The 6,915-nt window shown below is 35.1% G+C and overlaps 1 pseudogene; it reads right to left on the bottom strand.

Annotated features, from left to right (window-relative positions):
• Positions 1 to 909: 909 nt before the first annotated feature.
• On the bottom strand, positions 910 to 1,083 carry LOC116897562 (annotated as a pseudogene).
• Positions 1,084 to 6,915: the final 5,832 nt, after the last annotated feature.

Here is a 6,915-nt window from a genome sequence, read left to right as displayed (position 1 = left end):
TATTTCATCACATATTGAATTAGGCTTTTAAATTTGTTCAGTATATCAACATGTTAAGAATACAGAATTATTTTCCTTATCTTTCATGGAACCTTAAATTTTCTGATCCTTTCAAAATGGATTCATGGACACAGGCATAAAAAAACATTCTGGCTTTAAATCTGCACCCGTCAGAGCTGAAAACAAAACAATTAGAATTAAATTATTCCCTCAGCGCCTTAGGACTCCAACAATGATTAAAAATAGCTGTTTGTGAGGCAAGTGGATGTGGGGAAATCTGTTTACTGTGCTCAGCAAACCTCAGAGGAATTTCCACATGCTGTGTGCCTGAAGAAATGTGTTCTAGGGATTCATTTTCCACTCTTTATTTTAGATTAGCAAACAGAATGGATTAGAAAAAAGAATGAGTAATATAGATACTCAGGTGAATTTAGGCTTAGCACCTATTCCGAAGTCATCCATTCTAAATAGTTTTATAGTTTTTCTGCAGTCCATAAAAATATTATGACTCTTAATGATTCTCTTCACAAACTTACATAGATTGCACAGAAACTCATATATTTGTGGAAATCCATATATAAACATGTAAATAATACAGTCAATCTTGACATAGAGTACAAGATGCTAATCATTAGAAATAAACTATTGGAATATCTTTTATTATGTTATTTTGCTTCTTGAAAATACATAGAGTTGTGTTTTAACATGCACTGTATATACTATGCAACCAAAATTTTGCTTTCTAGTAGTCCCCAAAGTAGACAATATGAATTTTCAAAATATCAGAACAGTCTTCTGGTGCATGAATGTTTAGCAGCTACAAGATAATTCTTCATGTGCAAAAAAGTTCACAGAGAACAAAAGGCACTTCAATATTTTTCTCTGTCTGAAACCCAGCCTACTATTATCAATAAAAATGCAAATGAAGTTCCTCAATACCACAAATTAAGCAGTCAAGTTTCCCACACTTGTGGAAATGGTAGGCACAAACATCCAAAATGGAATGGATGATCCTCAGCCCGAGGGAAAAAATCAACAATAAATATTGCGAACAATGTAACCTCCCCTCAGCCAGGTGACTATTATGATTGCACTAATCATTATTTAAGAAGTAGAAATTGCAAAGTTGTTCCATATATGAGATGGCTTCATATTCAAAGGCCATGTTGAACAAGCTTAAGATCCTGAGTTCAGACACCTGGAACCCAAGTCAAAGGAAAAGGAAGGGTTGTGGTGCCATGCCTGTAATCCCAGAAGCTAGAATTGGATTTACAGGGCAAGCTGGCTAGCTAGAATAGTATTGGTGAGTTTTGGGTTCACTTGAGACACTCCAACTCAATTATAAAATAGAAAACAGTCAAAGAAGACTCTGATTTTAATGTTGATTCAAATTGTCACCTTTGGACCCTCACATCTCAATATATAAATGTGTAACCAGATATCTATGACTATAAATACGTATGTATACACACACACACACACACACACACACACACACACACACAAAGAGGTGGAAATGGATTTTGCTGAATCATATCTGTTAACTTAGACAAAGGTATACAAGAAATTATTATTTTAAATAAAAAGGTATTATATAGATGAATATATACTATTTTATAAATAGTATATGTCTTAACTAAGAGTTATACTGTTTCTTTGAACTAGTTGGCACTCCAAATATGAGAAAAATCACTTCAAAATTATTTGATATTTTCTGATCTAGTACAATGCAGTTTTGAACATATTTCAGTTTTAGTTTTACAGACAGATTCTCTTCATTAAAATAGTGGCATTTTATGCCTGCAATTTATAACCATGATTCTCAGAACAAACCATGGGAGATGGTCAAGTGGACATAGGTAGTTAAGTGCACTGTAATCTACTTTGAATTTGTCCTTATAAAAAGTAATTCTTTTTTACATGGAGTCCAACACATATTGAGAAGAAATCTTGATAAAAAAAAAAAGCAGGGAAATAAACATCATTTGCAAGCCCCAAAATGTCTAGAATGGGAGTCATGGGAGTACGGGACTGTTTATCATCCCAAATTCCAGAAGAAACCAATTTTACCACACTGTGCATTTACAATACTTAGTGTAACACTGTAAGCCTATGAGCCTTCCATGACACCAGTACATAACAATCTTCATGCAACTGGAGAACAATTACTGCTTTTTCTTTTCTTTACTTAATTCCTCTCTCCGTTTCTGATTGTTCTCATTATTATCTAAAAAAGTTAACAGGAATTTGTGTAAAATACGTTAATTATTATAAATATGGACATTTAAATAATTCTTGGAATAAAATAGATTATGGTATAATGAAAAAAGTTTAAATTTTTTAAATTAGTATGGTTTAATTACTATTATATTTAAAATAGTCAAAAACGCAAAAGCTATATTTCCACAAGAGGATATAAAGTCTATAATGATTAAATCACTCTTTATCCCAGTATTTCCAAAGCTTATATTATGTGGAAATCAATTCCTTTTCTTAGACTCACTAGAAACATTGCTATTATTGTAAGTTTTGTTGTTTTGTTGTCACGCCTGGCCTTTTATTTTTCAGGATTCAATACATAAAATATTTTATCTTAGAATGCTGTTGCATTAAAGATTTTTATCACAGACCGAAGTAGTTCCATTAATACTTTGTTCATAGTTTTTAATTCAGAGCAGAAACTGGGCATCTGCTACTATGGTTCAAATGTTGAACCTTCCTCCATCTTCCTATTCATACCTCCTAGAGACTGTTTATTCTTTCTGTTTGATTCTATTGTTTTTATACACCCTTTATTCGCTGCAGAATTAAAAAGGATATTTATGAGTTTGAGTGTTCTGGAGACAGTGGAAGGAAGTTTGTCATGCATAGCATACCAGGTTTGGCAAAAAGAGATGTTGTCGAAAAAAATTAAAGAACAAAAAGCACTACTTTGATTTAAATCATTTTATGTTATGGTTAGTAGCACACATGTTGTTAAAAATACATTACCAAAATAGGCATGCTAAATAAATAAAGAATAAATATTAGCTGGAAGTTACATTTTATTGATTCTGTTCTTATGACAGAGGAGCAAAAGAAAAATAATGGTGCTTGTGTGTTACCAAAATGAGCATGTGAATGTAGAATATTTTCTCTCATATATTGCATCCTGACCACAGTGTTTCCTTCCTCTACTTCTCCTAGTCCCACTCCTCTCCTCCCCCTCCTAGATTTACTCCCCCATTTCCCTCAAATAAAAGACTATTCCTCCCAGGGATATCAATTCAATGTTGCATAATAATTTGCATTAAGACTAGGCACATATACTCATACCAAGGCTAAATAAGACAACCCAGTAGGAGGAAAAGGGTCCCAAAAGCAGGCAAAAGAGTCAGAGACAGCCACTCTCCTACAACACACATACTCCCACTGTTAGATTTCCCAAATGTGCATCAAGCTCACAATCATATTGGCAGAGGACCTAGCTCAGACCCAAACATGCTACCTGCTTCAGTCTTTGGGAATCCCTACAAATCCTGCTCCGTTGACTGTGTGGCTCATTTTCTAGTGGTATCCTGATGCCTCTGATGTCTAGAATCTTCCCTCTTCATATATCATGGATATTAGCCATACAATAAGGTACCATGCTACACTGAACAGAACTAAAGAAGCTACATAAGAAGGAAAGCCCAAGTGTGGAAGCTTGAATCACCCTTAGAAGGGGGAATAAAATAGTCTTAAGAGGAGAGAACTGAGTGGGGAAGGGAATGGAGGGTTCAACACAAAATATATCCTGTCTGCTAGTAATATAGTCATGGGGAGGGAGAAAGACAGAGGAATGGCCAATCAATAACCAGACCAATTTGAGACCCATTTCATGGGCAAGCACTAATCCCTAACTCTATCCATGATACTCTGTTGTGCTCTCAATCAAGAGGTCCTTGTCCTTTGAAAGGCTCCACCCAGCATTAAGTCAGACAAATACAGGCACCCACAGCCAAATAGTGGATGGAGCTTGGGGATAGAAGGGATGGGGAAGGATTTCAGGCCCTGAAATGTATAGGAACTCCACAGGAAGACCAACAGAGTTAACTAATCTGGCCTCTCAGGGCTCTCAGAGTCTGAAAAAACAACCAAAGAACATTCTTGGACTGGTCCTCTATGCCTTCCCATTCATATGTAGCAGACATGCACTTTGACCACAATGAGGGTCCTGAACTACTAGAGTGGGGGCTAACCCAAAAGATACTGCCTACACGTGTGACATATTCTACTAGTTAAGCTGCCTTGTAAGTACTCAGTGGAAGAGGAAATGTTTAGTTTCACAGAGGCTTGAAGTGCTAGGGTGTAGGATACCCAAGGGTCCCCCACCCACTCAAAGCAGAGACTTGAAATGTGGGGAGGGGAGAGAGCAGAATAGCCAGGCAGACCCCCACCAGCTAAGATAAGAGGGAGAGGGTTGTTGGAAGAATTGTGGAATGGGGTGACCAGGAGTCATAGTGATTGTGATGTAAAGTGAACATGTAAAAATATATAATTAAATTTAAAAAAAAGAAAATATTTTCCCATTATATTCATGGGAAGAGATAAAAATCTTGTAGTGTATCGGCTTTAGTTCTTTTCCACCTTCTTCCTAGTTTTTCATAGGTTCTCTGCTTTGCAACCCCATGACTCTGCAACTTCATGCAACCTTCCTTGTGAACTGTGTTAAAATGTTAAATCATTCCTATTTGCTTTAAAGATAGAGGAGATGTTGCGTCTTTTCTCGGCTTAGAAAGACAAGAAGAATGAAAGAATTTTTCTACAGTATTTTCAAGTAATATCACAGTTCCTTGCTGCTGTAAGTTTTGTTGTTGCATAGCAGCTCATTTCTAAATGGGAATGGGTAATTAGGAGATTCGGAAGTATTCCCACAGGATCTTCCCAGCAACTCCAAGGCCCAGAGGTGGCTACTGGGAATTCAGTTCCTTTGCAGTGAGTGCCTCCTACTGGTAAACTCAAGGATTGTTAAGGTTGTATTACCCACTCATAAATAATGACTTTCAGATTCAGATTAATGTTGAGTACAAATTCAAAAGGATTTGGTACTGCATAATAAAGAGCAGATGCTCAGATTAATTTAAAAACCTGATTCATTTCCATTGGCTTTGTAGAGAACCAAAGAGACAGAAATAGAGTTACATCTTTGCAATAGATTTTCTTTATAGTTTTAGAAAGGGTCTAGTTAAGAATTTGTAAAATTATTTCAGTTTGATTTCACAACTAACATTTACCCCTTCAGATTTTTTCCCCACTGCCTCATCATGTTCTTTTAGATTTTTATGTGTAGATATACCAAATACCTCTGACTTGATGTGTAGTTTTGCTAGCTTACATGGAAATTCTGACATCGTGGGAATTGCAGCTTGTTTGGTCACTGACATAAGGTGAATGTTTAAAATCAGATTGAGCATTGGAAAGGACTCACAAAATATTTATTCCATACACTGTAAATTTATTCTGATCAGTGTTAAATTTGGGTTTTTTTTGAAATTTACTAGGTAATATAAATATTATAAAACAAGCCATGTGGTGGTGGCACATGCCTTGAATCCCAATGCTCAGGAGGCAGAAGCAGGCAGATCTCTGTGAGTTAAAGGACAGCCTGGACTACAAAGAGAGTCCAGAAGAGCCTTGTCTCAGAAAAACTAAAACAAATAAAAATAAATAAGTAACAATGACAACAATATGATGATGATAAAATTCTATAAATCAATAGATGTATTTGCACATATAAATACTTGTGTATATAGGTGTATCAGTCACTACACTACACATTTTAAAATGTGCAAACTTAGAAAATACCACTCAATGCCAGAGATATGTAGAATTAGATCTCTATTTTAAAAATTCAGGGGCCAAACTACATATTTACATGTTGCTAAAAGTTTTTCAATAAGTATATAGAAAAACAAAACTAAACCAAAATCAAGCTTGATTTATTACGTTTAGCAAATTCTAAGCAGCAAACATACCTAATCAACCATGGTGAAATTCAAACTGAAGTCTTGTTCTCAATTGACCCACAAAATTCCAATGTGTTTACTAGAAGTTCATGATATTAGCACCCAATGCAAGAACGATGCGATAGAAATTTCCACTTATGCCATTTAGGAAAGCTTATTATAAATGTTATATCTGTGATATAACAATTGCCCAAGCAGCCTGGGTACAGAAACTAATGAAGATTTAAAGTAGTATTCTGAAATCAATAAAATCAACAAAATAAACATATTTGCATTTTATGATTATTTCCTCAAAATTACCTGTCTCCAATCCTCCCATTTATGGTGGCTATTAAATTAATATGTTTATTTTAGCATTATTCTTATTGGATTGCATTTGCATTCAATTTATTAAAAAGCTTTATTACACATGACATTTTTTCTGCTTACGCAGTTGATATATAGTCTTTAAAATAATAGCTTAATTTAGTGCTAATATTTAGAGAGCTATCTACCTTGAAGGGTGCAGCAGATTAAAACATGCCAGATCACTTAGCACATACTAAACAAAATAAAAGAAACAGATGACAATTAATATCAAAATATACAGAACAGACAGTTTATACACATCTCTGGGGTGCATAGTTGGAGGACTTATGAACCACATTACCAGATGTTCAACCTCTACTGTGGATTCAAAACCCAGAGAGCCTTGTTAATTGGAAGTAGTCGAGGTCATGGTACATTTTTAAACTACAATTAAAACTTCACAATATAAAGGCAAATAGCCCTGAATTTAGAGCTGTTGGTGATACCTGAATAATACCGCCCCCCCAAAAAAAATTATGAGTTGCTTGATTTGATAAATTTCCATTAGGAGCTTGCCTACTGGGAACGGTAATATGTGCTCTCTCTACTCCATGAAAATCTTCAAAATTCAGTCTTTCGA

Source organism: Rattus rattus, chromosome 3 (assembly GCF_011064425.1).
Source record: "Rattus rattus isolate New Zealand chromosome 3, Rrattus_CSIRO_v1, whole genome shotgun sequence".
NCBI lineage: Eukaryota > Metazoa > Chordata > Mammalia > Rodentia > Muridae > Rattus > Rattus rattus.
This window is presented reverse-complemented; position numbering and strand designations above follow the sequence as displayed.